At 39.7% G+C, this 24,910-nt stretch overlaps 1 protein-coding gene across 6 annotated transcripts in view; it reads right to left on the reverse strand.

Annotated features, from left to right (window-relative positions):
- dlgap4a (discs, large (Drosophila) homolog-associated protein 4a) overlaps positions 1–24,910 on the reverse strand; it is an 81,870-nt gene that overhangs the window by 34,364 nt on the left and 22,596 nt on the right. The window contains exon 2 of one of the 6 annotated variants that reach the window (XM_039799579.1): positions 2,348–2,399. The exons of the other annotated variants lie outside the window; for them this stretch is intronic. The gene's annotated coding sequence lies outside the window, so the exon portion shown is untranslated. The remainder of the gene's footprint in view (positions 1–2,347; positions 2,400–24,910) is intronic. 6 annotated transcript variants of the gene reach the window in all.

Raw genomic sequence — 24,910 nt, forward strand, 5'->3', positions numbered from 1 at the left:
CCAAGGGGCATGAAGCAGAGTAAACGTGGATCAACGGCAGCAACCAAGACGGGGCATGATGGGCAGTGTTTAGCCAGCTCGGTGTCAGGCTAATTTATCCCTGACTATTCTGTCATCTTGCAACTGAGATGAGTGGCTAAGTTTATGGAGCACGCAAAGGGAAAATAGAACATTTTTCTGTGGGTTTAGATGCTATTTTTCAAGCTTCAAGCAGCTGGAGGTTAAGTCTATGTTACACAGTTTTTTCTGCTCTTCTTTCTTTCCTGCTACATGGAAGAAGCAGGTATATTATCCAACACATTAATGTATCCAATTTCATGTTGTTTTTCATGTAGCATTGTAGATTTCAGTGGATAGACACGTGCATTGGTAACAGCAGAAGAACGAGCCTGCAAATGCAATCCAAACTGTGTCACACACCAGCTCGACTCATCTCCATTCTCAGTGATAAATATTCACAGCTTATGATGTGCTTGCCAACACACTGGGGTTATAGTACTGTAGAGCAGTGTTCCCCAACCACCGGTCTGCGGACCGGTACCAGTCCGTGAGTAATTTGGTACCGGTCCGCACAGAAAAAAAATAAAAATATTTCCATTTAATTGATTATCAAAGTCTGAAAGTTTGAAAAATTACCGGATTCTCTCCCGTCTCTCTTGCGTCTCTTCCTCTTGACACATGTCACGTGATATTTACAGCTCAATGAAGCCCACAAACTTGCTAAAAATGAGTAAGCAAACGTCTTTACGGACCTTTTTTGCTCAGGGGAAAAGGCCCGCGGAGGAGACAGATGAGGAGCCTACAGCTTCAAAGAAAAATAAATGTAACCGACAATACCAGGAGTCCTACTTAAAATACGATTGATTCTCATGTGCCAAGCCCACTCTGCATAATATGTGGCGACAAGCTAGCAAATAAGGCAATGAAGCCTTCAAAACTTATTCGGCACATGGAGACCAAGCACCCCGATTTTCTGCCGTGACAGCAATCAAAACAAAATCACAGTATAAACTGGACATAGGTAACACACTTCGGGTATCTCCCGTTACCCCCAGATGGGACCGTTTGGTTGCACAGAAACAAGCGCAGGGCTCCCACTGATACATCGTTAAGGTAAATTGTGTTTTTCATGCATTTTACATTTGTTATCATTTATATATATTATTAGATATCTATTTTGGTGTGTTTGTCCGCCACACCTTGGAGACCGGTCCGTGAAAATATGTCTTACATAAAACCGGTCTGTGCTGCAAAAAAGGTTGAAGTGAAAGCCTTTTACAAACACATTTAAAAAAAAAGAATAGAATAAAATAAAAGCATACAATAATAATAGGAATATATAGCCTTCTTTTAAAGATAATCACTTAACTCAAAATTATTGTTTTTAGTTTTTAGTTTTTATACTCAAATCACATTAGTTCATATGAAGACCTCCTGCTTTACACATGATGTATATACTATGCTAATATTCAAACTCTGTCTCTGAGAAATTGCATTTTAGTTAGTTTGATATGCCTATTACTACATTACCCATAAGGTTTAACATTTTATTAACAAAAGTAAGAAAAAAAGGTTTTTAGGGAAATATCAGAAATGGTCTTTTTCGTCTCAGCCGGATGGAGCGGCGAGTCGGCATCTGTGTTTGATTGGCAGCAGCTGGCAGGCTGAGCACCAGCAGGGGAGCAACACAAAAGGAAATAAACTTGTACTGTAGTTTACAAGCCATGGGCAGACAGTGTGTTAAGGATCACACCAGCATCTAAATGGAATGAAGTGACATTTGCAGGTAAGTCTATATGCTGTTTAATGTGCTGCAACTGGCCAACTAATTAGATATCTAGCCTGCAAACTGACGTTAGCAGCGCACTTTTCCCAAGTAAATGTTTGTTTGGTCGCTCCTTCACCAAGCTAAGGTGCAGAACAAGACTTGTTCATGTTTGTGTGTAAGATAAGAAGGAGACTTTGGCAGGAAAGCTAATATAGGTTGTTCAAAGTCTGTGGCCCTTGTGTTGTGCGGCAGGCTGCTCTCTGGCTGTTAGTGAGTGTAACGGTCTGCCTATGATAAAACACTGCTTCATGCAAAGATTTAATTTGCTATATGGAATCAAGTTCTCCATCTACATGTACGGGCAACAACCAGTATTCCGACAAATTAATGTGAAAATATGGGGCACCATTGTGAAACCAAAAAAATATTAAAATATAAATTTCTCCCTTTTGGTTTTTGTTTTTTTTTCACAGGAAAGGTGATTTATAGAGTTCACAGATATGTATTCTGTAGCAGACAAAAAACGCAATTTCATTTCACGTGGACTTTAATATAAAACAGAAGCTGAAGGGACCAAACCAGAGGGCAGGTTGTCTTGCTTCATCTGCAGCCAGATGGTCCAGTACGACAGCTTTAAAAAGAAAAGCAGAGGGGAAGTGAGAGTCAATCCCTGTGGGACTGTTTAACGCTGTAGGACAGAGCGTTGAGCTGGGCCCATCTCCTGGGTACTCTTGTCTCCCTGAGCCTGCTGCACACACAAACACATACACAGACACTGTGGATAGGTGTGTGGGCCACAGGATCACAGCAATTGTTAAAAGCAATCACAGCATCCAGTAAATTACTGTTATCAGTGAAACCTTTTGAACGAGCCCAGACATCTGCATGTGCTGACGTCACTTAGTGACTGAAGAAGTTTCGTTTGATCCTTCGTTTGAACACCCATCAGTGTAAACTTTATAGGTCAGTGTAAGGTCGGTAAGATGCTGCTGTTGCTGTTTTACATTTCTCTACAGTTAAAGCTGCTGCTGGTGGAGGTTCACTGCTACGCAGAAGATATTCTGATGATTAGAGTGCCTGTTTAGTGTTTTGCATTTTGTTGGATATCTGAATAACAACAAAACTTTGTGTACCATGATAGGAGGCCTTGATAAGTGTGTATATATAGTGAAAAAAACTAAGTAGTGAGCTCTTGTTGGTGGTTTATTTCAGTTTTCAATTCAATATTTCTTCTTCAAGGTGCTTACTGTTAAGAGCACAACTACTGCTCAGGTAATTTTCACTTGTTTAACAGCCATTTATTTTTTATTATTCAAAGGTTTCTATTTATAGATAGAAATTAAGAACAATTTGGAACACTTACTCCTTTCTGCTGTTAATTCTCTATTTTGTTGTTTGGGAACAGTCCATCTTATTTTTGGACATGAAAGAACACCATATGTTTGTGAAAAAAATAAGCAATATCTTATTATTCACAGAGGGACATTTTTCAAGTAATATTTCCAAAGGAATACAAAAAAATAGATTTCGAACAGTCATTTAGGTTTTGTGCAGTGACAAGTACACTGATTCTTTTTTTTTTTACATCAGCGGTAAAAGAATACACAGAAAACATGTAGCGTTTGAAATTGCAGAGACTGTGCACAATAAACAATGCCACACAACAGTAAGCTCCAGTAGATTTTGTATATCAGAAAACTGATATTAAAACACAAAACATGCAGACGTAAACAGCAGCATCCCCCATTCATTAAACTCTAATCTGTGTATTATTTCTTTCTTTCTGACTCTATGACTGACACCGATATCAAACATTCACATCATTGTGTGAACACAGAATAGAGTCTTAACAGTCATCTCGTAAGTGCATTACTGATTCTCACATTGTCACCACCAGTAACAGCCATGGGATTCTGTGGTCGAGTCACAATACTCGTGACAACAATGACAAATGCTTGGCTCTCTTTATACTCTGAGCATCATATCACCACAAAGCAATTCTACCAACAAAGCTCGGCCTTGACAACAGCCTTCTACTTCGCTCTGAACAAAAATAAATTACTTCCAAATACATTTTTTTAGCGAAGAATGCACTAAAAACTCTCCAAATGTGTATCTGAAGCTCCTCAGAGATTTCAGTTTCCATGAAAGTTGTCCATCTGCGATCACATTTGTGTGCCTTCTGTTCCCTTCGTAGCTGATTTACGTTGACACACAGAACAATCAAAACTTTCCCTGGATAAGTTCATGGTCTGAGTGCTTGATGGTTAACATCCCTGGCTTACATGTTGATGTCCACCAAAATCATGGAGGGAACTAGTACACACTGTTTCTACTGCCATTATAATTTCTTTCCCCTAAAGCAGCAATAATCAATGTACTTATTTACAACGGCTCACACATGACTACATGTATGTGAAAGGGGCTTGCTTGTACTGATGAACATACACATAATTATTACTCAACACTGCAGGTCCACGTCCAGCTGGGAGGAGGCCTCGGGGAAGACCCAGGACTAGGTGGAGGGATTATATCTCCAACCTGGCCTGGGAACGCCTCGGGATCCCCCAGTCGGAGCTGGTTAATGTTGCTCGGGAAAGGGAAGTTTGGGGTCCCCTGCTGGAGCTGCTCCCCCCGCGACCCGACACCGGATAAGCGGACGAAGATGGATGGATGGACTGCAGGTCCTCTTAGCTTTGCAGAATGTGTTTGGTGTTCTGTACCTCAACTTTACTCCTTTGATTCACTCTCACCACTCACGTTGCTCGTTTTTGATTTTAGCAAAAAAAGATTTAAGAACCCATTGTACACTACCTGTTCAGTGCCAAACAGCAGACACACAATGTTAGCCACAAGACGGTGAACATGGTGGAGCATTTAGCAGCTAAAGAGCCAGATATTTCTCTCAGAAGGTGGTGGAGACCAAAAATAGAGCTAAAAGAAGCGTGAGCAACATGGTAGCAAACGGTACAAAATAAATATAAGGATTACAGTTAAAAATTGGGACATTGCATTGTCTTTATAAAAAAAGGAAAATGAAATGAAAAGGCTGGTAACATCCTTCAAGGTAGCACATGGACAAGTGGTCTAATTGACAGAGTGACACGTGCACAAAGCATTTGGTAAGTTGCTACTTTCTTTCGATAAGGAAGTGTTGGAGCGGAGGGTGAGATAGCGCGGATGAGTGCTAAACCTGTGACTGATGAACGCGAAGCAGGCTGCATTTCTCGGAGTAGCCTTTGCTGGAAGGACACTCGGTTACCAGATTGATGGGGCGCTTTATTGCCTGCCACCTCTCTTCCTTCTTTCTTACCATCCCCTCATCTCCTCCCTCTCTCTCATACCTATTTATTTCTTTATCTCCTCCTCTCTCTAGCTCTTTACCTTTGTCACACACAAACACGTACAGTAAATTCACACGCACTCTCCTCTCTCTGTCTCCTACACACACACACACGCACACACACACACACACACACACACACACACACACACACACACACACACACACACACACACACACACACACACACACACAAAACTTCTTCTGGCACTGTGATTGCTTTGTGGAAGGACAATGAGACTCTCTCTTAACCTCTTTAACACCTGCACCACCACCTCATTGGTGTTCAGCCACTCAGTTTTGTTCAGCTACAGAACACGCACACGCACACACACACACACACACACACACACACACACACACACACACACACACACACACACACACACACACACACAATATATAAACTATTTAAATTGCAATTTAACCATCACAGTTATGGCTTTAGTAAATAGGACTGCAACTAACAATGATTTTCATTAACAATTTATAATTTTTTTGATTAAACGTACCCTATGACATTTTTGACTGACCACTAGTAGTGCTATAGAGCTGTGTTTTGTTTGTCTCAAGCATGTGGGCGTGTGTGATGCAATAAACATTCCTGCCAATGGTTTTATATTATTCCACTGATCTACAGTTGGCAGTAATGCACAAAGAAATGCAACAATGCGCCAGCAAAGGCAAGGAAAAAGAACACTGCTAACAAGTAAAACCATGGATGTCAACAATGCAGCTTTCAAAATGTTTAAAAAATCAGCAAATCAACCCTCAAGGGTACACACAACTCATTTAGGTGAGTAACACTGAATGTAAACAGAAACTTTGTTTGTTTACAAAAAAACAGCACAGAGCACATTTATTAAATGTCCAAAAATGGTGGGAAAGAAATCCCCATCACAATTTCACAGAACCCAAGGGGACGTCTTCATGTTACTTGTTCTGTCCAACAGACAGCCCAAAATCCAAAGCTGTTCAATTTTGCAGTGGAAATTCATATTTGAGAAGCTGAAGAAAGAGAATGACATTTATGCTTCAATCGATGCACTTGAAGTTGCTATATCAATATTTTTACATTAACAATGGATCACTTGACTGTGTGTGATGTGAAAGGGGTCGCTCACTATGAGCTATGAGACAGTCCCACTCGACTCTGCATCTCTGTGTCTTTAAGCTCATTGTTTAGGTCTTATGGACACCAACTTTACGGCAACTGTTTTCAGCAAAAAAGCTCTGATCTGTCCGGCGGACAGACAAAGACAAAGTTGGCTGGTAAACATAACAGAGGACTTAGCAACTAAAGGCCAAGACACACCAACCAGACAGCCGACCGTCGACAAAAAAGCCAGTTGGAATGAGCCAGTCGGGTCCCTGAGGTCCAAAAAACTGCCTCGGGACACACTGAGGCGACACCGACTTGAGAAACGTATACGTCTCCATAGCAGCAGTCTCCATACGCTACTCTGTATTGTTGCCCAAGAAATGAAAACCGGCAGCTGATTGGACGAACGCGTCACATGGGTTTGTTTTCTCCGGAAAACAAACTGTCATGACTGTCATGGCGGCTCGTTCAGAATACAATCTCATATTGTACTAAAATAGTTCACTGAAACATGCTTCTGAAAACATTTTAGTGCAGTTGCTGAATCTGTCTTCATTTCAGGTCAACAAAGGTCAGTTTAAAAGATTTTCATCAGATTTTGAGAGACTCTAGTCCGCTCCCCATTTCCAGGTGAGTCCCGACTGCCCTGTCCTGAAAATGAAGGCCGACAGCCCCCCAGACTGACGACGGCACGGGACACATCGAACAGACTCGAGTCACTGACCTCGCCAGACTGTCCAACGGCCGATTATCAGCCCTGTGTGTCCCGGCCTTAAAGAGCCAGATATTTCCCTCAGGAGTTGGTGGAGACCAAAAACAGACTTAAAGGAGGGTGATATACTGTACTTACATTCATCAGGTGGACAGAAACACAATTCCAAATGAATGATAATATTACTTTATATCTGCTGTTTGCCGTCACGTTTGCCATATTAACTTGTTTACAGCTTGTCAGTGTTGCCAAAAAGAATAATAATAATAATAATAATAAACAAATAATCAAACATGTTTATAACATTTCTACCAATCCACTGAGTAAAACTAATTGTTTCAGCACTAGTTTCAATATTTACAGAGAAAACAGGGATAACATTGCAAATAGCCATCCCTGTATCTAGCATAAACAGAAAATATTCCTGAAGGTCAGGAAGGCTGCTATCCACAGATATCAGTGACAAAAGCTGAATCAAATGAAAGAAAAAGAAAAGGAACAAATAATCTTGAGCAAACAAACTATATGTTCTGAAAAAGGTCTTTGAAAACGATGAGAATGTATTCTGATGAACAAAACACACACATACAGATGTTTTCACTGTAAGGGGATTTTCGTTCTTTTTTTAATCCAACACGACTTTTGCAGTCAAACTGATCTCAGGAGTGATCTCACAAGGGAAATCAAATCAGTGATCAGCTGGAAAGCCACTGCCTCATGCATAAGTAAAGGCCACCCCCTGGCCCTTGTGCGCTGTACACACCTGATCTTACTACACACACACACACACACACACACACACACACACACACACACACACACACACACACACACACACACACACACACACACACACACACACACACACACACACACACACACACACATACACACTCTGAAACAACATTAAAGCCCTTATCTAACCAAATAAAAGAGCTAGTCACACTCACATATGATAACTTATTCATGTGTGGGAACATGCAAGAAGGAGACCATAAATTGCAGGTGACATATGGATTTTATCCCCTCGAGAGAAGTGACACATGGCTGCACAGACGTCAATGCCACTGAGCTCATTGCCCCTTTACCTGAGAGAGGCCAAGGGCAATAAGTGTTAAATGAGTATGTTTTTGACCCTGAAGAAACTATAATACAGCTTCCATACACCTATCAAGTATTTTACTCCCCTCCACTTTTTTCTCCCCATCTTTGTATCTGCTATTCAATACGACACACTCTGACTCACCGGCTGCTCTCACTGAACACAGCAATTGTATTCACACTGGCTGGATAAGACAATGCAGGTTTTGTTTTCTTTTTGTTTAGTCTGTTTCATGTCAAAAGAGGCACGAGGTAGCAGGTGCGAGCGTTTTTTTTTTTAAAGTTGTTTTTTTAACCAGGGGCCCTTTCTCAAACTGCAGTGATTAAGTGAATCACCTGACACAACGCTAGTTCTAAATTAGAGCTCCTCCTCTGCTGGTGAATCTTGCTAGAATTGCACGTCGATGAATGCTGTTCCTGCAGAGGGACCATTAATATTGTGGTGATCATCATCGATTTCCCCCAGGTAATCATCATTTGTCACATTTTAGACATCCAAGGGTTTAATGCAGCATCACAAATGGCTTTCTGATTAATAGGAACAATGCTCCGAGGAGGCAGCAACACGGAGGCCGTTCTTACGAGATCTATGGCTCTGCTGCTCTGTGAGGAATACCCCTCTTTGTTGTCTGTCCGGAAATTCAAAAATACAGCTGGTGTAAAGCACAAGAGCATTGTGGCCCAGAGCAGGGATGCAAATTCAGAGCACTTGTTAAAAAAACTATTCATACTGTATGATATATATACATACATATATATATATATATATATATCACATGTATCAAAGTAGTTTAGTATGTATGTGACAGATAACGTGTCACATCATTAACTAGTTTATTTAGTTTATTACAGGGTATCGGATCGGTGCATAGACTCGGGTACTTGCCAATACCGATACCAGGATTTTAGGCAGTATCGGAGGAATTTCTGATACTGGCATCGGTATAGGATCAACTCTATTTCTTTCATTTTCAAATATTTGAAGTCTTCATCCCCAACCGACGCTGTCTCAGGTGACATCACTGAGGCAATTTATTATATTTTGTGCAGCTAACTGTGGAACCACAAAAGGCTTTATACAGGCTTTTTCATATATGCAGTAGTACTCCCCGAGACCTGTTAATAGACTTTGAGGTGTAACATCTGTGGAGTTCCCCTTTAACAAAAGTATGATAATAATGTTGTTTTGTATACATTGCATTTATGGTGATTCATCAGTCACATGATTAAGCAATGTAGATGAGACAACTTTAAACAACATCAGACATCACCCTGATGAAGGCAAGATAGCTGACAACAAAACAACATGGTGTTCTGGAGAAGAGTTGTGTAACTTGTTATATAGTTGGGATAACAACATGTATGTGGAATAAAGAATGTGGCCTAAATCCAACTACACTCAAATTAAATCATTCACATAGCTGTGTGCTTTGTGCTGCTCAGTTTATAAAGACTTCAAAGCTCAGAGATACTCCACTTCTCACCAGCACCAAAGGTCAGGACCCTGGACAGCTCCATCAACCCCGGCCTCTCTGCCAATCAGCTCAAGGAAAACCATATGTTGCCTTTGGAGTACAGCATTAAGTAAGTACGGATCTCTAACCCACTGTGGAGCCTAAACCTCAGCTTATATGCAGCCACATCACGTGTCACATCCTTTTCAGCTGTATCTCATTAGTGCTTTCAGTTTGACGGGTCAAAGGTCAAGCTATTTTGTCTATTCATCACAATTTGGGTGACACTGAGATCTGGAGATAGCGGGGTTTACTTTAATCTCCCTGGGATGAAATTCATCCGAAATTAAAGCGTGCACTTCCATCATTACTTTTAATATACACTAGACTTAACTGAGGTCAGTTAACTCTTAACCAGGGTGCAAAAAAAGCAGAATGAACACAGTCAGCAGTTAGAGTGATTTGTCCACGATGTGACTAAAGGAAGTACATTATGTCCATTTAACAGTCCACTATCTAATCACATAGATTCACTAATAAATAAGCATGTGTTTATTGATTTTGCCTAATCAAATAATGGATCAATCTACAGCAGTGACATGTCATCCGGACTCATACGGAGAGCTCATGCAGCTGTATCTACACAACAGTTTACCGCATGTAAGTTTCTGATTATTATTATTCTATATAAACTGTGATTTATCATTCAACAAAACCACATCTCTGGTTTTACTCTGGTGAAATTTTGACATCTCTATTCAGAAATGCGAAAAGTCTCTTTAAGGCACTACTAGATACATTACTAATTCATACAGTGGTCAAACAAAACAACAACAACAACAACAACAACAACAACAACTTATTGTTTTCCAGTGAAAAATCAACAGCAAAATGTCAATCCAGAAACAGTGTCCCAGACAGTTACTCAGGATAACACAGAAATGTTATTGGGCTGATGAAGTCATCTGATACCATATGTCTGTATGTTAACTATGAAGCTAACTTAGCATAGCAGAAATACTGAAAATGGGGGCGAAACAGCCTGGTTCTGTCCAAAGGTGAAAATCTGCCTACCAGCACCTGCAAGAAAAGCAAATAAGCATATTCCCCAAAAAGTTTAACCTTCTCTTCAAGCAATTGTCATAATTTTTTATTTAATACCACTGCGTGAAGAGTACGCTGGACCCAACAATGTATGCATCTTTGTGGACAATTAAATGCATTCAAAAAGCAAGAATACTCACTCTATTGCCCAACAGAAACTTAGCCTTACTTTATTACACAAACACATTTGTTTTATATGAAATAATTTTCATTAATTGGAATTCAGTACAGGATGTAAGAGTCTACTCACATGCCATCAAAGTTTTATCAGAAATAATAAAATGGCTGATGCATCCAAGCAAAAAGAAAACGTTAGACACATAAGCTAAGACTGAAACAGACCAAGTTTTCACTCCTAAACTAAATCTGTCATAGACATAAGAAAACCAAAACCAATTAAACTAAGCTTATTTGAGTCTTATTGAAGGTTTAAAGCTATCCAAATCCCACACATGAAGCAGAGGCTCTTACTATTACTGAGTTACTGTTGCTAAGAAAAAATTGAAGGAATTTCAATTAACAAGGTTTATGGTTTAAGTTAAAGCAGAACATTTAAGATATATTTCAGTTCTTGTTTAGGATTTTATAAAAGAACAGAACAGCAACTGATTTTACATTATCTTGTGCATTCTATATATACCTCCTGTGCTCTCTGCTGTTAAATGTAATAATTATATAGCTTTAAACCTGAATTAAAATGTTTAGCTATGACTAACAGGTATGTAAATGTCAACTGTGGCAAATGTACCATCACGTTGGTCCAATTCCAAATTGATAAACCTGAACAAACACGTCCTTTTTAACAGTTTTTTGACATATGTAAAAAGCTGAACTGGGAGCATAAGGCAAGCATTTTACATCTTTAATAGCAAAACAAAACAAAAAGCAAACAACAGGCACAATAAACATTCTACTTTGAAAGCTATTCATGGTCTGCATAAATTGAGGGGATTAAACACAAACACATTAAACCCAGTAGACCTTAACAAACCTTCTGTCATTGTATATGTATGAATAGGCCCTCAAGGTCTCTACCAAGCCTCCATGTCTTCTTTTTGCAGAGACATTTTCTCTGGTAGATGGCTGAATCAATGACTTTCAAGGCAGGAGAGGAATGGAAAAAAGAAAATGAAGCAGGCAGAGAAGAGAGAGGCAGGCCGACAGAGAGAAAAGGAGTTTGTGTGAAAGATTTAAAGGTTGAAATTGAAAATGCATAAAGGCAAAAAAATAAAAAGGCTTAGCTTCAAACCAAAATCATTTGGCTATATTTCTGACAGGCAGGATATTGAATTGATTTCGAAGGGGGAAAAAAGCCTTCACCAAAACTTCTTTAAATACATTACACAAAGTAAGTAAGCATATTTGAATGAGAATGGCTCCAGAGACACAAGAACATCTCTTGTATCTGTAACATGAAGCAAGTTGATGTAACAGTTTTGCCAGTTTACCGAGCAGACAAAAGCAACTCTGTCACTGGACTTAATTTCGGAGTCACATTCTCGAATTATAGAAAGCTCATTTTTGACCATGGAACCAGCAGTTTGACAAAACATTCTTAACTCAAGGTCCACTTACTAATTTTACTAGCTTTCTCTTTCACGTTCAACTGCATCTCAGATATCTGTGACTTACTCCTTAAAGACAGGACCCTGCCAGAGAGGAAGTGTACAACATCACATGGGACAACTGTAGGTAACCCTACATTGGTGAAACGGAAAGGATCCACATCAGCTGTCCGTAAACACCAAACCGAGAGCGGTCATAGCATCGACTGGGAAGAGGTCAAAGATCATTGACAAGGAGACAGCAGACGCCCAGAAAAAGATCAAGGAGGCCATTCATATCTGATGCCAGAAGGAAGACTCTCAGCGGGGCTCACAGAGGGCCGAACTAGCACTACAGCGAGATAATCCAATCTGCCTACTGATTACTAATTGCTAAGCAAGCTTTTTATTACAATGTGATGTCAAAGACTGCACTGTAAATGTTTTTTTTTACATTATGAGTTTTTGTTTTTTTAATGGACACATTTCAGGTGGAATTGATGATTTTAAATAACATTTGTCTTTACATTGGCAATGAGCTGTGCCCAGTCAGGCATCTAAACAGAGATGCAGGAAGTCTGTGATAACAGAACTGCAACTCAGCAATTGGAAAGAATCTTTAATTGAAGGTAGAGTTTTTATAAATCTGATTAACTAGAAGTGAAGTTGGCATGAATAGTAATGTAAAATGTCATATTTGGGAGGGAAGTTAATTTGCGAGTCTTAATTTAATTTGTCTCTTTCAAAGTCATTTTGATTACAGATTCACAGAAAGGTGCTCTATACTTCAGTCACATGATTGTCACACTATCAAATCGAGGAAGATTATAAAATGGGATGAAAGTTAGAGTAATTGAAACGATTGAAACCCATTGTAGAAATTTAGAGGTTTGTTCTAAACTGAGTAGTTTTTTTGAGCAGTAAGAGTTCAGTGCCTTGCTCAGGGGCAGGGCCGGTGGTAAGTGCTGCTAAGCACAAAATGCTGATGCAGTTTAATGAAAGTGTAGCCATCAGAGCTCAAAATTAGCCCCATCCACCAGCCAAATGCTGGTAAAATATGCAAATGGCTGGTAGATTTCCTTTAATCACCAACCAAAAAAATAATGTTAAAGGGGTGATAAAATGATTATATAGGGTATTTCACACTGTTCCTTATGGTCTCCTAATGGGGTATGTAACATTGGTTGGGCTGAAAATGGCCTGGTTAATATTTTATTGGCCCTTATGCATACCTGTGTTTTGGCCCTATTTGTAACAAAAGCTTTTCTTCCAAATATGGTATGCTCATTAATATTTAGATGAGCTGCGCGCTGATTGGTTGAGCTAATTGCCATACGCACACATTAGAGACGTGCTCTGATTGGTTGAGCGAATCGCCATACACACACACATTAGAGACTCGCGCTGACTGGTTGAGCGAATCCCCAATACACACACATTAGAGACGCGATAGAATCTCATATTCCAGACACTGCAATGTTTCGTTATAAATTCACTTCTGAGACTTTTTTATGCGAGAAATCAACTATATAAAGCTCAAATATGGGCCGTTTTACGAAAATGTATGGCTAATTGCAAATTTGGTAAGACGTGTCGGACTTTAGGAGCTCCACACAGTCTGACGAGAAAGCGGCCGCCTGCAGGGCTCCATACCCATTCAATACAATGGGGAAATATCAGCTAGCTAGCTAGCTACACTTTCGGCATAACTATAGTATATTTACAGTTTGAATTTTGTCACGGCATGTATATTACAGGTTCCCCAAGGTCTTACAAAGCTTAGCTAACACTTGTCCGATTTCGGATTTCAATTTAATGCATTTTTGTGAATGTCAGAGGTCTCATTAGGAGGAGGCTAGCTAGCTCTCATTGATGGACTCCAGCTCACCTCGGGCTCTATCAATGAGACTTGCGGACAAGAGGCGTTTATTTCCCCGATTGTTTGTTTAAATAACTCAACACACATATCCATTATAAGATTAACTGGAACCTGCGGGTTGCGGTAAGAGATTGCGGGCGTAACAAGCTCGCTGACCGCACTCTCAGTCACTCACCGGCCGGCCGGTAGCAGGAAGAGGGGAGGGAGAACAGTGAGCTGCAGGCCCTGGAGCTCTGTCAGGGCAGCGGCGTGTGGTAGTTCCAGTCACCCAGAAAAGGGTGAGTTTGCGCGGGTATTGAGCACCGGGCCGCCGGCCGAGCTCAATCGAGCTCACAGCAGGCCGGGGTCTGTGACGGAGGACAGGCAGGGCGGCGATGTAGCAACCCAGGCAGCACCGGCCGCTGAACTCCGACAGACAGTTGGACAAAATTTGCAATAAGCAATCCATTTTCGTAAAACGGCCCATATTTGAGCTTTACATGGTTGATTTCTCGCATAAAAAAGTTTCAGAAGTGAATTTTGTAATGGAATAGCAGAGATCTGCGTGACCTAGATTCAGAAGACTACCTGATCTCAGGTCAGTTGTGTAGCCTATGTAAATGTTGGGGCGTGACTGTTCTCTTAATACACCCATGGCTGTGACAAAGGTACAGGTTTTGAGATGCTTACGTAAGCATCTAGCTTTGTTGAGATTCGCCCGTTTTCAGCGGCAGTTTCAAAATATGAGATTTTCATAGTAAAGGTGTGTCAATGGGATTTTGAGCTTCTATGTATGTCCTATTTACCCACCGAACTGTCGTTATTCAACTATGACAGGGTAAAATCGGTTTTGCATTCTATCACCCCTTTAATCTATTGAGTGGCTGGTAAAATGTCAACATTCACTAGCCATTTGGCTGGTGGACAAAAAAGTTAATTTTGCATCTTGGTAGCCATACATGATTGCAGTGACGGACTAGGATAAAAAAAAACGGCCCTGGCATTTGCAACACACCGGCCCTAGCTTTTTCAATAACCTAGCTTGGAAATTAGTGAATCTGCCTTCCAAGTAAATCTTTCCACGCACCTCGCCGCAGTACAACCTAGAAATATTTGTGGCAGCATGCATAAAATAATTTATCAACATTAACCAAAGACATATTAACAGTAGTGGCCTTCTGGCATTTGCCCAAATTCCAGATGGCCAGTCCGTCACTGCATGATTGGAAAGGGAGGTAAAAGAGAACACGTGACTGTGACCTGAGTGACTGAGAGCAGGAACATGACAAAGACATGCTTAAATTGGTGCCAATTAGCTGCCCTCATTACCCTTTATTTTAAGCATAATTACACAAATGAATTAATCAAAGTAATCTGTATACGATACTTTCTTCAAGTTACTTACTAATCAGTGATATACATTATTTAACAAACATGCTGAAGTTGCCATGATTTAATTTCAAGATTAACTTTTCAGTTGAAAAGTGGTCTAATTATAAACTCCCAGTATTTACTTCAGGTCACAAACTTACAACAAAGACAAGGAAAGATGTCCTCGCTCATCTTCCAGCCTTCTCTGGCTCAATGTCTTCTCACATCTCCAGTTTGACATGAATAATTCATAGCAGCAAAGATAAGGAATTATGTAAAAGAAGCAGCACATAAATCTCTGTGGTTAGGAATAGTTAATCAGAGCATCCCAAGGGGAGGTGGTAATGCCATGGAGTATGCAGTTGAGACGGCTTCTCAAAGTTACTTTTTCAGCTTTGCAGCTCACTGTGTGTGCGGTCCAGGTGTGGACGTGTAAGATGGCGAAGGGTAAAGTGAGAAATGAATGCATTGTTGTGAGAGTGACTAACCAGTTAAGACAGTAATTGATAGGCTTGTCTGGGTAATATCAGGTAATAACAGACAGAAGAGAAGACAAAAGACACTTGATAGTACTGAATACGATCTGATGCATGAATCACACCAGCCTATTTTTATTTTTTCCTGAAAACGTAAGAGCTTTGTTGAAAATTGTAGTTGCAATGAAAAATTAATAGAAACATTGTAATAAAAAATAAAATAAAAAAAGATATATAGTTACATATATAGGCATATATATACTATATATACATACGTATATGGGCTTATATATATGTATATATATATATATATATATATATATATATATATATATATATATATATTTTACAATCTAATAAAAAAAAGAAAAGGAAAAAATCCGGAAAGCCTGTAAGAGCCTCATCCAAAAGGTGTGACTTCACCTGAGTGCCAGATCTTGCTACCTGTGTAGCTTTGATTCACACATGAAGACACCAGCTGCACATCGACCTCTATCATCCTATCTGCTCCGGGAAATATCTCGCTGCAGAAATGTGGTGGATTACGTTGACCTAGTGTGACACGGGTTACTGGAGCAAAGCGAGTGTCAAAATGTGACAAATCTTGCTGAGCCCTCAGTTCCCAAGTCTCCTTTGTCCATTCCCACCTCCATACTAAAGAGGCACTCTGTCACAAGAGACAGTGCAGTTGTGGAAGATATGGCTGATTTAATAACAACATGGTGGTTTTCTGCCTGGAACAATTGAAAGACGTTTGAAATTATGTTTTTTTGGTTTAGAAAATAAATATACTGCCTATATATTGCCTACTACAAATGTATATATGTTATAATGTCATCATATTATGGGGAGTGCAAGTGAAAATGATGGTCACCGTACTTCTTCTGAAAGTTGGTGGAAACCGTACGTCTGGCAACACCCACGGGGAGCTTATGCAGGCAGCCCAGAGAGACGAGAATTGTGAGGGCAGTAATGGGTGTGAATGGAGATCTGCTCTGACACACTGGCCCTGATGTGTGAGGCCAATGTGGGAAAAGGCCTGTCAGGTCGTAGGCAGAGATGGCTCTTCATTGGACTGGTGTTAATTATGGGGCCAAAGGCATTGCCAAGACTATTTGTCATGATGAGAGCTCTGGCAGGCAGAGGAGGCAGGCAGATTTTATTTTTTATTTAGAAATGTATGATCCCCCACAAAGAGAAAAGAAACTTCCAAGCCTTCTCCCATACAGGATGTGTTAATTCTGACTCTTCCACTGCATAAACTGTCCTGACCACTTTTGTTCTGTACAAAAGATGACAAACGTATGTGCACAACAGTAGGCTGTTTAGACATTCAGCAAGTTACTTTTAAACAAACTATAGACTGGGAGCCATCTCCGGTTAGTTATCAATTATTCACAGGACAGTCTTTTCTTTATGTTCCCCAAAATAATAAATAAAGGGCTGATTCAGAATAGGGAAAGTACGCCACATTGCGTGGCTTCAGACCATTATGGTTTTACTCTAAGTGCAAACAGTCTCCACATGAGTCATCTCAGCTTTCTTTAGGTCTGCTGAAAATGAAATGGGGCGGTTTTTACATGTACAAATGTACATAGTTCATCAAAGATGCGAGGCAATACAAAAGGGCCAACAAGTAAACACTACTTGTCCCATCACTTTTGACACAGGATCCATGTTGAGAGGTGGGTGGTGGGGTGGCATGGTTGTGTGTTTTCTGGATCACCTGCTTCTACTCTGTATGTCCGTCACCTGTCTCCCGCTCGGGTCTGATTGCCATCTTTCTGGATAATTAAAGCTGTGAGTGCAGACTGACATGTCCTGCAGTGAGAGGTGAATGCTCACAGAAGCAGAAGTCCCATGTATCCAACTTTGCCTGCCACAATCTCTTACAGTATATAGACCTCATTCATTCAGACAGCTCCAATCTAATGTCTAATGTCTGTGTGTGATAAAAAATGACAAATAGTTACAGATAACTGGGCCCTAAAAACTATATACCAATGTGTTGTGTTGTAGGCCTACAATAATGTGTATTTATTTCATTGTACAGTGTGGTAAATGCCATCATTATGGTCATTTGTGGGGTGAGTTGTACTGACAAAACATCGCCTGTAACCCCCTGGAGTTAGATGGCTCCAACAAAACAGCAGGTATAATTACTATTCTAATTAGGGGTAGGACTATCAATTACGGGGTCCAACAGTGAAAGCCCGATGATATGCTACAGTGATGCTGCGAATTGCAAGAGCAGCGTGAATGCTAACACCCTGGCTGTTTCCCTGTTTGTTTCATTAGGTCACAGTGACATCAGAGAGCAGATGTTCAGGCAACACATCTCAACAACAATCTATCTGAGAGCTGCAAGCGCACGTGCATTCACTCGCACGCACTGGCGCGCTCTTATCTTTGCTGCTGCATAAATGCTTCCTCATGTTCTCCTCCTCTTTCATCTCATTGTCTTCCTCTCATCCCTCCCCTCACTGAGAGCATAACACAAAATGAAAAAAAGTGCTGACTGTGAAAGGGATGACGCAGTAAACATAGCTGCTCTGAATATCTAAATTAAAAGTGGCCTTGTGTATCGTTTGAATTATTCATAATGGTAAACTGGATGCAGCTGCTACTACAGGGCGAGAGAAAACCTCTGAGTTACAGTTACAGTCAGGTTATATTTTTCTATTTAACTTGCTAAAGTGTTACATACTTTAATAGAAGTAAATGTGTCAACAAACGGTAACCTTCCACAGTACAACAGTTTAACAGTTAACCACATATGCAAATGGAGACTTTTGAATTTGAACATAGTAACTCCCGATCAAACCAGCAAAGTCAGATACAGCAACACACACAATATATACATTACATGCAGCATGTACTTACGAATATACAGAAAGAGTAATGTGCATGTATAATAAATGACAATTACTTGTTCTTGATTCATATTTTAATTAATAACATAATGTAGGCCAGAACCTTATTGAAAATCAAGCCATGAATGTGCTGAGTCAATAATCATATATATGGTGATATACTGTATGTTGGATAGTAGTGTGCATCAACATCCTCTACCCTGTTGTTATGGTTTAAATATATATGTATGCCAATTTTTCTTTCTTTATTATTTGTTGAGGAGCTTTTGTTGTTCATTTTCTACGGTGTAGCTCTTAGGACTTTATAAACTGATATTTGGATTTTATTTGAGTACTAGAGAGCAGAGACCACGGACGTGTTTTAAAAAGTTAAATTTAAAATCTTGTTAGAGTTAAAGTTAAAAGCAATCCACAAATTTTACAAATATTTGTAACTGAAACACTTTTTATTAGTCTAGACTGTCGGTCCAGACTGAAATATATTATATTCCTCCGAGGATGACTCCTACTGACTTTGGTGACCCCCTGACTGTTTATCCAGCTACACCAGGTAAAATCTTCCCTTATCTATTGAAATATCTCAAAATCTACTGTATTGGCACAACATTTTGCACTTTCAATCACAGATAATGTATTCTAGAGCCACCAGGAGGTTGACATCTGTGGTTTTAGTGAAATGTCTTTTTCTATTTAACTATTGAATGGAATTCCCTTAAATTGGTTCCGACATTCATGTACCCCTTTGGGATAAATTGTAATAACGTTGATGATCCTCTGACTTTCCTCTAGTGCCACCATCAGGTCATAATTTCAATTTGCCCGATACTTTAATTTATGACCAAATACCTGAAAACTAATGACATTCCCATTAGCCTCAGCTGTACTCTGTGTTTAGCCCTCATTTGCAAATGTTAATATGCTAAACTAAGATGGTGGACATGGTACACATTATACATGCTAATCATCAGCATGTTAGCATTGTTATTGTGTGAGCATGTTAGCATGCTCACATTAGTATTTAGCTCAAAGCACCACTGTGCCTAAATAAAGCCTCACGGAGCCATGAGCATGGCTGTAGACTCTTGTTACATAACGTGGCAGAATGCATCTACATTATCTTGTATTAATACATACTAGCATTAAAAGGTCTAAGAAAAACATGAAAAGCCCCATTCATTTTATTCAGTGCCTTAATAAATGCAAACAAAAGCAAACTATGACATGTCTGCATGTTTCTTTTGCTTACTACGGCACTACTTATATATTAGACATATCACCTATGGCACGGTGTCAAACAGCGCAATTTAAAAGCTTTTAAGTGCTTCCTCATGCTCATTAGCATAAGTACTGAGTGGCAGGGACTTTGGCAGCTCTTTAGAAGACAGAGATAACCTCCTGGAACGACAAGCCTTGAACTTCACCTCTCGAAGGGATATGGGAGAGACAGAGGGAGTGATCTCAGCTGCTGTCTGAATGAGGGCACCTGGTGTGGGCCGTTGTTCTATCAACCCCTCCCACTGAGCCTTTAAATCTCATCCACTTCATGAGAGTCACGTCTTCACTTAGATAATGAATTATGGATCCAAGCCAGGGTGATATTCAATTTTAGATGAACTGCATATCTTCATTTGGTAACCGTGCCACTGCCGCCATAAGGGACAATCCCTTCTCAGAAGCATGAACCCAGATATAGAGGAAAAGCTCATTACTATCTATATTCATGATGGGGACTTATGCAGAGTGCGTGTGCTGTATGCATGTGTTGTGCTCATGCTGTGCCATTAACGTGTGTGTGTGTGTGTGTGTGTGTGTACTGTTTGTATATGTGAACATCAGTGCTTGCACAGGAATGTGAGAACAGAAGATTTTCTCGACTCTGGAGCAGGCCGTTTAATTCTGCATGGTCTTTCTAAATGGGGAGAGGAAGATAGAAGTCGCTGTAGTCACTACAGAATACACCCGGCTGTTGTTCCTTCTGCCTGAATACACATGAGTGGCCAGACTGATCTTTCCCCTGCTCTTTCTGTGCTGAAAAGACTAAGACGCTGAACACAGACATGTATAGTACATTTATGAGAACATGGGCCAATAGTCTGTCTGAAGGTTCAGTGGAGCGTTAGCAAATACAGAAAAAAGCACAGTGACAAGTGGCCTTCTACTGCTGAGCCAGTACTTTATGTAGATATTAGTGTCAACTCATGGAAATATACCTATTATAATTATTTTTGTTGCTATATTTGGGCCATTATTTCATGATCGGCTAAAAAAAGGCTGGCATTTTAAAGATTAAAGGGTGTTGCATAATACTCGAGAATACCATAACTTCAGCTGCATGAAATTAGATGGCGACGACATCAGAAATGTTAAAAATCATTGTAAATACAAGCGGAAAACACAGCCAATGTGAAAACAACAAAAACGAAAAGGACACTTCATCGATTTTTTCATGTCAAAGTCAATTTACTGTCACAGGGAATGCTTAGGCTGTCTTTTGTGGCTCTGTAATAATAAGTATGCAATAATAAAAATACAAATACATGTAAACTCATATTTAACAATAATACTAAAAGTAATCATCAAATAAACAATATGTTAAAATAAGTCTTTATCATTCAGTAATGTACACACTTTTCTTTTTTGTCGTTTGTAGTTAGTCTTTAGGAATCTATGTATTTAAATTAAATTCTATTAAAAAAGATGATTTGGAAAATGTTGCTCTGTGTCAAAGCTATCCATTTAGAACCATTGAGATTTACAATAAAACACAAAAAGTTAGTGCTACATTCAAATTTAGTTATGTCTTTCTCCACATTTGCAACAGAATGTATAGTTGTTTAATTCAAATACATAAAATACATTGTATAGATAGATGTATAATACATAGTATAGATATTATGCAAAATCTGAATTTTTCTTATTATGTTATTTAAAAAAACAAAATGGAAAAGGAAATGACAATGCCTTGCACCAATCTGTTATTTAATTGTGAATTCCAATTCCCACAATTTTGATTTAGGAAAGATTGTATTACAACGCTGCAGTTCTTTTTTGAAATCCTTGTTTCTAGAGGAGCTCTGTCAGATCTAAGAAAATAACCCCTCATAACGATGTCATCAGGGTTATAGCAGTGTAGGCTTGGAGACCACCTATTCATGATGTCACTTCTGAGCATCATGGGAGTTGTAGGTCCCGAGTGTTGACTAAAAATGAGGATATCTATTTTGACCCTTCTTTTATGGGAGTGCTAAATCGCTGGATTTTAAGAATCAGCTGTTTGCCCAAAACAACCCCTCTGTTAATGCAAGCCTGCTCCTTCTTCTTCCTAGCAGTTTTAAAACAAAAGTACATGTCATTTAGTGCCTGCCTGACAAAAGGAGTCATACAATGCATATCCTAGAATGACAACGTCAATTGTATACTTTAGAGAAAGGTTAACTACTGCAATCTCAGATCAAACAGTCTGTAAAAGCAAGATGATAATCTACTGGAGATGAAATTTGATGCCACAATCGTCTCCCTTGTGGCAGTCAGAGGAAAACTGATGAAATGACACGTTTTAAAGATCACATGGTGTACATCTGGCAACTCAAGGTGCCCATTTTGGATTCAGTTCAGGAAGACAATTATCCAAGCTGCAACTGGCATTCTTTGGGATCAAATAAAAAAAAAACTTGCATCCAACTTGCATTTCATATGGATGTAGGACACTGACTCTAAAGTTGAAGCCGCACTAGTCTATCCTACGCGTTCTTCTTCCGGGATTGCCCCGGTGCTGCAGGAAATTCCGCCGGATGTATGTATTTTCCGTTTCCTTCCACTTTCTTTGTGTTGGAATTTTAAATTTGGTGGATTTATTAGGACTATTGTTGACTGCTCCTCAGATCTCTGCAGGGTAAACTGAGACAGCTAGCTAGACTATCTGTCCAATCTTTTTTCTCGCAAGACTATTTTGCAGCGGCTCTGTGCGGAGTTTAGCACCTCCTATGACGATTCTGATAGCCAGACCCTCCTTCAGCGCGCTTTGGAGGGGGGGTCTAGCAAAGCGAGACTAAAGCCACACTGACAGGTCTCCTTGGCAGTATGGAAAGTTTGTATGGGGCCAGGATAGACTTTCTTAGAACACTTACACACATACATGTACATACAGGTGCTCATCTGCTAGTTGCTAGACTGTATATATTAGTCAAAATATACACAAGTGCCCTCAAATCCCCATACACACAATGACACACAATGACAAACAATGCATACAGCCGTTTTAAGTGACAAAGCATTGTCCTTGGATGCTCAGGCGCACTTTGCCGCAATGTATTTGAGCAGACCTCCTTGCTGTCATGCTGCAGTAGTGCGGTCTACTCATTATCCTGTGTCATGTGACAACATCTCTGAATAATTTGTCCCTGGGAGCTGAACCAAAAGGGGGAAAAACTCACAGCCACCGCTAAACTCAGATGACAGGGAAAGCGAGCAATAACAATGTCCTTGTCCCTTTACGTGTTACATAAGAAATTCCACCAATGTCAATCATGCACTAATAGGCACTGTCCTCCAGAGACTTTATCATCATAGAGTGATAGGTTCAGTGTGTAAAGCAAAAATTGTTTGGTAGATGCGAGCATGCATTTGTGTGCAGTAATTCCATTTAGAGTCTTTACATTATAATTTAGATATGTTAACCATATAAATAAAACTTATATTTTTATTTTTGGTAATTACAATTTTGACTTAAATAAATACACAAAACAAAACAAAAACCAAAGAAATATATAAGGATTTCTTAGCAAAAGTCCATTTTTATTTCAGTTTGACTTTAACAACATTTAAGCTGGTGATGTACAGTATCTTGGATTTGCGGGTGCTTACATTTTTTTTTTTTATAGATTGTCTTCTTCTTTGTTTTTCAGCTTCTACTGGACACAAATTAACAATGTTACTATTTCATACCAAACACTAGTGCAAAATACTGGATAATTATGAATAATAATGGTTTTCTTCTATAGCAAAAAAAATCTGCAATCATACAGTGTAGAATAAGTAAAGATACTACATCTTGTTTCTCCATTGATGGAAGTCTTAGTAGACTCTAATTCAATGTACTGCAATACAAACATCTTCATTGAAATACAAATACTCATATCAAAATAAAATTAGGTCAGCTCATTGAACTGTCAAGAGGCACTCTGGGAAATGAATCTCAATCAACGTAAATAAGATAGATTGAGGGAAATAGGATAGATAAAAAAAAAAAGTGAAGTACATTTCACTCCAAAAAGTGACTTTCTAATGTTTATCGTCATATGATGTATGTAACTGCAAAGTTTGTAAGGTTTGAATAAATCCTGCACATCACAAACAAAGAAACTATAAAACCACATGGGCATAATGCAGTTGCTTAACCATGTGTCATTATCTCAGCCATCTATAAGCAGGGCTAGATGTCAACAGACAGCAGACAGTGACAGGACCTGAGAGAGAGGGAGCCTGCAATGACAAGGCACATGACACTGGAGGACATGACAGCGGACTGCAAACAGCTTAGCAACATCAAGGCGCTGCACAGGCCTCATGCTGATCAGTTACATCATGAACACAAATGCATGGCACCAACTTCTGTAGTGGTGCACAAGGAACAGGAAGCAGCAACACAGACCAATGAGCCAGGCACTGCGGGCGGTTATGAGCAGAAATGAAAAGAACGCTGTGATTTTTTAACAAAACAGGTTTCAGCACATTTTCGCTTGTAAAATAGAAAGGAATACAACAGAAACTGCTCTCAGCGTGACAGCATGAACCACTAATAGCTCACTTAGAAAAGAAGAGGACGTAGTGGTGAAATGGCAGCGCTCTCAAACGATGTAGCACGTTTCCTCGTTTCACCAACAGTGTGTGATGCTCGTAGACATTTACAGCCAGCAAAACGAGCCTTAATGATTTCTTGCAGGCATGACGTTTGTGCCTGGCTTGGGAGAAACGTCAACATGCAGTAAAATCACTAATAAAATACTGTACAGCAGGCGCGTTGGTGATTGAACCGAGTATGATCCCCACACTCGGAAGAGCTGAGCACAATCGATTTGCCTCTAATGTTGTCAGGGAAACCAGCGGCAGCTCTCTGAAGGTGTTCTGACATAGTGTATATATTTGTCATTTTGGTTGTGTTTTTTTTTTAGTGTGTGATGGAAATAAACAGAGAGAGAGAGAGAG

The sequence above is a fragment of the Perca fluviatilis genome, chromosome 5 (genome assembly GCF_010015445.1).
Source record: "Perca fluviatilis chromosome 5, GENO_Pfluv_1.0, whole genome shotgun sequence".
NCBI lineage: Eukaryota > Metazoa > Chordata > Actinopteri > Perciformes > Percidae > Perca > Perca fluviatilis.